Source organism: Rhinopithecus roxellana, chromosome 17 (assembly GCF_007565055.1).
Source record: "Rhinopithecus roxellana isolate Shanxi Qingling chromosome 17, ASM756505v1, whole genome shotgun sequence".
NCBI classification, from domain to species: Eukaryota; Metazoa; Chordata; class Mammalia; order Primates; family Cercopithecidae; genus Rhinopithecus; species Rhinopithecus roxellana.
This window is the reverse complement of record NC_044565.1, coordinates 50,339,240-50,349,170: the sequence shown is the minus strand read 5'-3', so window position 1 is coordinate 50,349,170 and position 9,931 is coordinate 50,339,240. Positions and strand designations below refer to the sequence as shown.

Genomic DNA, 9,931 nt, shown 5'->3' with positions numbered 1-9,931 from the left:
AACCACTGCTCTAAATGTATTGTGTAAACCTGCCTTCTTCCCAACTAGACTAAAACATTTTTAACAACAAAGTCAAGGCATTATGTTATCATTATATCCCCTTTTACCTAGCACAATTCCTAGCACAAAATTAGTAACTAATAAATGTCTGTGAAAATAAGTGTTTTAATATTGATGGTCTCTGCCAACAGGATTTTAATTCCCTGGATGGTCAGGGATTTATAAAGTCTCAAACATACCAAAATACTCTGTAATTGGCTAATGTTTATAAGTGTTTCTTGAGGCTACTATAGTCCAATTTCAGGCAATCAACTACTTTGAGAAACGCTTCATAAATGAAGAAGTTTGGGTGGCCAATCTTTGGAATGCAGACACATAAGTATTCTGGATAATACAGCATGACTCTGCAAAAGAATAATTTTGTTTTAGTCTTCCTTGAGATTTTAGTACTTGGCATTGAAGATAATCAATACAGGTATATAAGATGAATATATGAGTAAATAACCAAATAAGTAGAGAAAGTATATTTTCACACAAAAGGTAATTTTTTTTCTTTTGCAGAGGTGTGAAATGCTGTGACTTATATTTTAACAAGAACATTCTGGGGACTGTATTAAAAACATTGTGAAGTAGGTCAAAGACAGAAACTGGGTAAAAGCAGGAAGATTGTTGCAGTCTTCCAAGAGAGATGATGATGGCTTGGACTGTGGAGGTGACAGTGTAGTGGAAACAGTGGTTGGAGTCTGTGCATGTTTTGTAGGTAACACCTACAGCTTGTATTGGAATTGAATATTCAGTGTGAGAAAAAGACAAGAGTCAGGGATAATCCACAGCTTTTGTGACTCGAGGTACTAGGATTAAATTTGCCAGAGACTTAGATGATAAAAAACACAAGATGTCAGTGTTTGCGGGGAAGATCAAGAGCTTCATTTGGGGGAGGTTATGTCTGCATACTTAATAGCATAGATGAACTATAGAAGGAGACATAAACCTGGCGGGGGTGCCTCAGAATACAGAAGGCGTATGAAGCAATGAGATTGGATAAAACCAGCGAGGAGTGGCAAGTGTAAATAAAACAGTTATTCTCAGGTTTCCTTTTCATTTTTATACTCAATGCTTTTTCAAGGCTTTTTAACATATGTATTTATAATATATTATTCCATTTTATGCATCATTTATTAACTTAACAATTATGCCTACCAAACACATGGCATTCACAGATTTAATATTTCCAAATAAGACTGTATAGGAATCCAGAAGGTTCACAATGTGTAGAAATGTGTCATTTTGTGGAGGCCTGGATATAAACTTTACACTGTAAATCTAACATGTAGGAACAAGTCACGAGGCCTAGTTAGCCCATGCCCTTCTTAACCCACCCTTGCTTTTTGATACTCATACACCTTGGTAACTCTGGTTATATCAGTGTTAGGAATTTTGCCCATTTCTGGACTTTCAGGAAGTTTCCCCATGGATAGTAATGGTCTGCTCTATAGTAGGATAGAATGAATTGAAATTATATCCTAGAGCCCCATCCAGTTAGAAATTAAGTCCTGGCAAGTAATTTCGAAGTTATTTCCAGTGCTATGTTATCCAGGAGCCAAGCTAGGTATTGTGAAAACTTCAAATATAAATATTGCACCTAATTTGTATTAGGTGCAAGGAGCTCACAATTTAGTATAAATATGACAGAAATATGAATTCATATAACACAAGGTGAAACGTGAGAAGGGTCATCAGGAAAAGTCAGGAATGGATGCTATTAATACAGTGTCCGGACCCTCTGGGTTAGGTTGGTATGTATTGGCTACTCCTGGGTAAGTGCTGTCTCCCCAGAGAACCGCTTTCAGCCATATAGAAGAATTGCTTTATTTCCCAGGAGGTTGTATAAAGCCCACAGCCCATGGACCAACAAGGGAGCCTGACTTCCTTGCCTTCTGGGTGGACCAACTCAGGACACAGTTCATGTTCCAGAACACCCTATGTGAGGAGGCCAGAGGCAGAGTCCTGCTGAAAACACACCTGTCCTTAGCTACTCCCCTGCCCAATACTAAGTCTCTTCCCTTTCTGCTGTTCATAGTCCTTCTTTGATGACTCTCATGCACCCTAATTTCCAGCTCAGGCTCTTCTCTGAAGAATCTGATTGTACATAGGTAGAGATCAAACACAAAGGAAGTTTGTGCAAAATATTTCCATCACATAGATAAATCCGGGACAGAGAGCATCATGGAAGGCATGGTAGCTGGACTTTCTGAGATAAGAAGGATCTGGGTATGAAAAATGAATGGGAGGCTGGGTGTGGTGGCTTACGCCTGCAATCCCAACACTATGGGAGGCCGAGGTGGGTGGATCACAAGGTCAAGAGATCGAGACCAGCCTGGTCAACATGGTGAAACCCCATCCCTACTGAAAAACCAAAAATTAGCCAGGCTGTGGTGGTGGGCACCTGCAATCCCAGCTACTCGGGAGGCTGAGGCAGGAGAATAGCTTGAAACTGGAAGGCAGAGGTTGCAGTGAGCCAAGATCGTGCCACTGCACTTCAGCCTGGTTGGCAGAGTGAGACTCCATCTCAAAAAAAGAAAAAGAAAAAAAGAAAAATGAATGGGAAAGGTCTACTCCATGTATGTCAAAGCAGAAGATAGAAGCACACTTAAGTCCTTCTGGAAAATAATGACTATATGCATTGTATTGCTAGTGAAGTCACGATCTACATAACTCAGTCTCAGAGCAATGATGAATCCCAAAGACCATGTTCCAGGAATCAAAAGCAATTTTACAGTAATGTACCCTTCACTTACTTTTCACAAACAGCATAAAGAATGTAAGCAGACCACAGCAATCATGCTTAGGTCTTCTCTCTCGCTTCTTTCTTCACACATGGTAGTCACATTCATGCCTTTCCTGAACCCACATGCCCAACCTCATCTTCTGCACTCCTAGGCCTGCTACTCCTGCCTTTCTTCACCTCTCCTTTTCTCATGGTTGTGTTTCATGTGGTCATGAGGACCTTGTCTGGCATGGAGAGCAAGGAGGGGAAACAGGATAGGAGGTTAAGCTAGGATGTACTCCACTGACCAGAGTCAGGGAAAAGTCCAAGAACTGTTTGATATAAGTAATCTTTATCTCACTGTCATCATTAAGGATCTAGATGCATGGCACAAAGCTAGGTCATGTCTATATGTTGTATCTATGCTTCACCACAGCCCTGCCATCCCATCCATTTTGCAGACAAGTAAGTAGTGGCTCACAAATGTGATTCGTAGGCTTTTGTGATGCACATGGCTCTTTCCTCTATGCTGTTCTGTTCAGTGTTACTTTTCTCTCCTTAAATATTTCCAGAGAAGGCAAAACGAGTTTTACTTGGAGTGATGGTTAATTTTATGTGTCAACTTGACTAGTCTAAGGGATGCCCAGACAGCTGGTAAAACATTATTTCTGGGTATATCTGTGAGGGTGTTTCTGGAAGAAATTGGCACATTAATTGGTAGACTGTGTAAACAATATCTATCCTCACCAATGTGGATGGCCCTCACCCAAACCCCTGAGAACACGAATAGAGCAAAAATGTAAAGGAAGGGTGAATTTTCTATCTGTTTTGAGCTGGGACTTCCATCTTGTGTCTTCCCTCAGGCATCAGAGCTCCCGGTTCTCAAGTCTTCGGACTGGGACCAAATTATACCACCAGCTTTGATGGTTTTCCAGCTTGCAGATAGATTATGGAACTTCTCAGTCTCCACAATTGCATGAGTCAGTACATGTATATTACATATATTACAATTATATTGCACATATATTAGATATGTTGTTTTATATATATGTTTTTTACTTACTTGTTGAAAAAGAACTTTAACGTATTCACATTAATCTGAATAATTTCCAAATTTTTATCATCACAATTAAGAAGTTTTGACAAAGTACCTGTGTGGGCATGGCAAGTTAGCAACCAACAAAGTAATTTGTTTCCCTGTGAAATTTAGAAACAGTCTAACAATGCTCATTATGGTTAACTACATAGTTCAGTTTGCCCCATGCCATCCAAAAAATATGATTATTAACTATCACATTTTATTAGACCCAACAGATATAAAGAAAATGTCTCATTGTGACATCAGGAAAACAGTCAGATGTGATGTTTGATATTAGAAATGTTGCATTTGTATTTATTTGCATTCTGTGGATGTTTCATTTTACCTCTATTTATTGATGCCTACCTTTTCCCTTTTATAATCTATTGCTACAAAATAAATACATATTTTACATTTGTGCTTATTGTAGTAATAACATAATAAAAAGTACAAATAAAGCATTTGTCATCTTTATTGCAAAATTATATTTAACCAATATTTTTCTATGTATTTTGAATGCATTTGCATTTATTTCATAGTAAATAATTAATAATCCTTAATTATTTTGACCATTTCCACCATTGCTTATACTGTCACACACCTATTTTTTAAGAATATTTGAATAATTTTGATGCCATTGTCAATTAAACTTTTTAGGAGAATCTGAACAATGGCTATATTGTCATTTGCGCATAGAAAGGCAATATGAAGGAGAAAACCAATAATTTGATTTTTTTCTTTTCATGAAAATCTGGGCAATGGTTAGTTCTATTAGTAAAAGTATTAAAGAATCAAGATACTTGGTTGATGAGAAGTACTATGTAAGCCATGCCTTTTTATGAAAATATGTTCAAATGCAGAAATCGTTTAATGGTTAACTTGCATTTTGTTCAAAATGACCTACTGAAAATAAATGATAATTATCCAATCATATAAATGAAGAAACAGCTGTACAGATCTCTTATGCAGAACATTTTGGATTAATGAGATGTTTTTAAAAAATCAAATTCAAGCCAGCTATAGAATAGCCCTGGAACTGTCCAGAAGGTCTTTTCTACATTTAGTTTTAATCAATTTGGTTCTAATCAAAGGAATTTTTAAATGCATGAAACACACTGAGAATTCTGAGAAAACAATGTCTTTCTAAATTCAACCTGGAAAAATCTATTTTTCGTCATCATTATGACCTTGCTTGGTAATGTCATTCTCTTTGCCCACACCTGGGTAATGTCTTCTTCCTCGGTGGAGCTTCGTATGCCAACCACACACTGCTCTGTGACGTGTTTCCTTGGCAGTGGATCCAAGTCCATAGCATCCATCGAAGGGGTCAGTGAAAGGCAAGCAGCAGGCTGGTGTGAGCTGGACATCTGGCATGTAGTAAATGCATTTAGAAAGCTAATAAACCACTCATTGTGAATGACTCCTGAAATTGATTCCAACATGAGCAGTTGGGGGAGAAATAAGCTTTTAGGAAGGTCATTTAATGTCATATAGAGTCTTTCTCTACAACCCAGTTAAACTGCTTAGCAGTTTACAAAGCAAATCCCAGCCCAATTTTGATCTGGTAATTAATTGAGCCTTCTACTCAGGGAAAGGCTGTGCATAGAAACTAGATATGTCCATAATTCTGTAGCCTTAATAACTCAGGATTTGAATTGCCAGATGGTCTTTGACATGAGATGGCTGCTGAAGAGAAATGGAAATCACTCCACTCATGTCGGTGCTTTGTAGATTCCTCACCAGTGACATAGAAGCTTGGTGTATGTAGCCGCACCCCTGCAAGTGCAGTCTTACTGAAGTTCTCATATAAATCTTACAAACACATTATCAGGAGTGGGAAATGACTAAGGACATGATCAAAGAGGACTCAAATGTTTCTCTAGGTCTCACCTGTGTGAAAGAACACAATTTCTTACAAAAGGTAAATGGAAAGGCCTTATTATGTCTGTACATGGAACAAGGAAGGTTGAGGTCCTGGAGAGAATGAAAGCCTGGGAAGCTCCACTCTCAGCACCGGGAAGGATGGCAGGCCTCAGGGACACCAACTGAATAAGTGAGAGTCCAGAACAATGAAATTGCAGTCAAACCAATGCTGATATGCAATGCTACTAACCATGGTTTAACATTTCCTGATTCTCTGTTCTGCTTCATTTTTTGCATGACATTTTGCAAAATTCATTGCATTTTGCTTCACTAATTAATTAGCAAAAGTTTAAAAACAGACTTCATATGTGAAAATCATATGTATTCTTAGGGGTAGAAAGAAAAGGTAAAGATTGGGAGTCTTGGAAGGAGCTACAGGATTTGGTAAAACAAACAAATTTCGAAATAAGACATATTTACATTTAAATACTGGTTCTGCCTCTTGTTAGTTGTGTGACATTAAGCATGGTACTTTTCTTCCTGAAGTCTTGGATTACTCATTAGTAAAATAAGAATTTTATTATCCACCTAATTGGATACCATAAAATAGCTAAAAGGGAAAAATAGTCAGCATGTCCCATGTCCTTGTGACAACTTTATAACCTCTTTAAAAGACAAATGTAAATATTTTCAACTCCTGGTTCTGAAGCAAAAAAGAAATGGAAAGTATTGAATTAAAGTTAATATAAGGAATGTGTAAACTTGCACTTGAAATACTATTTTACTAGAACTCAGTATACTTACCATAGATAATAGGGCAAACGATATGTAGGTAGTAGTGAATGAAGGTGTAGATGAAGCATTGGAAACGTAAATGCTAGGTATGGGGAAATGAGCAAGCACTGAAGGCCCAGGAAGGTCAATACTAGATTTCCAAGGCTGACATATGCCTGGGGTTTTATTATTCACCTTTGAGCTGAGACAGTAAAGCAATAAACAGTTTTATAACTTAATAAGGCAAGAGTATAAAGACATAGTCAAACAGAAGCTGTAACAGACAGCCAAGCTGGACTTGGAATGACCACTGTCTGGATACAGGCTCAGGAAAAACCACAGACTGGGGAAAAATCACGAAAATGCAGCAGCTCTGTTCATAGCAAAGCTCAGTGCAGTCTTCCCTAGTCAATCCTTTATGGCTCCAGGGGAATGGCCTAGCTTAAAACCTTGTTCCACAATGAAAAGGGGTCATTCTAAGGTCAGATCATAGAAGTCTCATGCCCCACTGACACTGAGTCGCCTATCTTGCATGAGAAATGGTGGGACTCTTCTCCATGATCCATCCATTTAGCTAAAAGCTCCTAGCTTCCTGAAACAGCTGATCAAAATTTTAAATCCTTGGCACTATCATTGTATGTAATAATGTTTAGAGTAATGTATGCATTAGGACAGCAATTATCCATCTTGCTGTAGTGTGTGTTGTAATCACTTGTGAATTGATCTAAAAATAATTGTTATAACAAGAGTTAAAACAGTTTATTAATGGTTAAAATAAATTAGAAAATATTTAACTTGGTTCCTAAAATGCAATGCATTACTGATATTGTCATGTGGTTTCTTGAAGGAAAGTGCAGGGGATGGAGTTTTAGATAGTACTATGGGAAATGCACTTATTCCAGAACAGTTCTAAATAGGGCAAGTTGTGCATATAAAAGTACTCCTCACATATATGATTCGGTATGTGGGAGGGTGATGAGGGACTAAATGGGGAACTGCTGTGTTTCTTCTTAATATAGTTTGGATATTTGTCCCCACTCAGATCTCATGTTGAAATGTAATCCCTAATGTTGGAGACTGGCAGAGGGATTTGGATCTTGGGGGCAGATCCCTCATGAAAGGTTTGGGCCAACCCCGGTGATAAGTGAGCTCTTGCCCTGAATTCATTTGAGATGTGTCATTTAAAAGTGTTTGGCACCCCCCACCCCCACTCTCTCTCTTGTTTATTCCTGCTTTTACTATGTGACATACCTACTCTGTCTTCACCTTCTGCCATGATTGGAAGCTTCCTGAGGCCTCCCCAGATGCCAAGCAGATGTGAACACCACCATGCTTCCTGGAAAGCCCGGAGAACTGTGAGCCAATTAAATCTCTCTTATTTTAAATTACCCATTTCCCATATTTCTTTATAACAATGCAAGAATCACCTAATGCATATATGGAAATAGGGCCTGCATCATTTTTAAAGCAATATCCCAACATTGCAATTAAAAGTGATTCACAAGATGTTATGAGCTGAATGTTTGTGCCTACTCCCCCGAATACATATGTTGCAATCCAAACCCCCAATATAATAGTATTAGGAGGTGAGGCCTTTAGGAGGGGATTAGGTCCTGAGGGTGGAGCTCATGAATACAATTAGTGCCCTTCTCAGAAGAAACAGAAGAACGACGATCTTTCTCTCAACCATGCGAGGGCATAATGAGAGGACACCCATCTGCAAACCAGGAGCAGAGCCCTCGCCAGACACCAGATCTGCCAGTAGCTTGATCTAGGATCTCCAGCCCAGAACTGCTTGGTTGGAAGTAGTGATGAAGGGTCTTCTGTGCATTCCTTTTAAATTGATGCCTCCAGTATTTCTGATAAAATACTAAAAAATAATTTTGAATTTTTAGAGAACATAAAGAATTCAGGCCCAGCGCAGTGGCTGATGCCTGTAATCACAGCACCTTGGGAGGCCGAGGTGGGTGGACCACCTAAGGTCAGGAGTTCAAGACCATCCTGGCCAACATGGTGAAATCCTGTCTCCACTAAAAATACAAAACAGCCAGGTGTGGTGGTACATGCCTGTAAGCCCAGCTACTTGGGAGGCTGAGGCAAGAGAATCCCTTGAACCCAGGAGGCAGAGGTTGCAGTCAGGTGAGATCATGCCAGTGCACTCCAGCCTTTGAGAGCCAGACCATCTCAAAAAAAAAAAAAAAAAAGAAAAAGAAAAAGAAAAGAAAAGGAAAGAATTTACATTAAAAAGTTCAGAACTAGATAATGCACCTAGGACAAAAATTTTAAGGAGACACTCTTTGTTAGGTTCCTGCAAGTGTTGACCTTGTATTTGTAGTGCCTCCTTAAATGATTTGCCTTGGATGCCTCTCTGCCTTCACCTTAGTCCCTGTTCAGCTTGTCCCAATATGAAATAAAACAGACAGTGGACACTCCAAATTATGCCAATATCAAAGGAGAAAGGGAAACATCAGCTTGGGGAATTATTAAACCTTTTGGACTAAATGTATGCATCTTCTAGGGGCTTTGGAGATAATATTTTAGAAACTATAATATAGTTAGGTTGCTTATCAGCAAAATAAATGGCCTGAGAGGGAAAGTTTTTTGTAACTCAAAAAGTGAACTGCTGTCAGCTGGTCATTAGTTTTAACCCTCTTGATGAGAACGCATTATTCACTTAAGATATCAAGGTGGTGAAAGGGAGTAGGCAGAGAGCCACTCATATTCAGAACTTTTAATATAAATCTATACAATGAAATTAAAAATAAAAAAATTCCCTTGAAAGACATAATGAAACCAAAATTACTCAATAAAAAATTAGATAACTTGAATAATCTTAATTCTACTAAATAAGTGGAATTTGTAGTAAAAAGCTTCCACAAAGGAAAATTCGAAACATAAACATATTCACTAGCAAATTCTACAAAAATTTTCCTTAACAATTTATAGTAATTCTATACAAATTCTTTCAAAATATAATTAAAAGACCACTTCCCAACTTATTTTATGAGGTTAGCATTAAACTAACATCAAAACCAGAAAAATATATCAGAAGAAAAAAGATACATAGCATAAAATCACTTACATATATGTGTGAGATATATATATGACTGATATATATATATACACATATATATGACAGATATATAAGCACAAATGTCCTTACAAAATACTAACAAACCAAATCCACCAAAATAGAATGCATCATGATCAAGTAGAGATTATTCTCAGAATGCAAGGCTGATTCAATATTTAAAAATAAAATCAATCTGTACAATTCATCATGAAAAAACTAAAAAATGTAAAAAACCATGAAATTATATTGATACATGCAGAAACAGTCTTTGATAAATGCATTCATGATTCTTTTAAAAGTCAGTAGATTAGGAATAGAAATAAACTTCCTCAACCAAATATAAGACATCATCAAAAAAAAAAATTGCCCTACTACT

At 37.7% G+C, this 9,931-nt stretch overlaps 1 long non-coding RNA gene across 1 annotated transcript; it reads right to left on the bottom strand.

Moving 5' to 3' along the window:
- Nucleotides 1–249: 249 nt before the first annotated feature.
- Nucleotides 250–9,653, bottom strand: LOC104659042. The gene is made up of 3 exons (XR_747535.2): nt 5,736–9,653; nt 5,066–5,212; nt 250–404 (listed from the first exon to the last, which is right to left on the bottom strand). It is a non-coding gene; the product is annotated as an uncharacterized LOC104659042 (long non-coding RNA).
- Nucleotides 9,654–9,931: the final 278 nt, after the last annotated feature.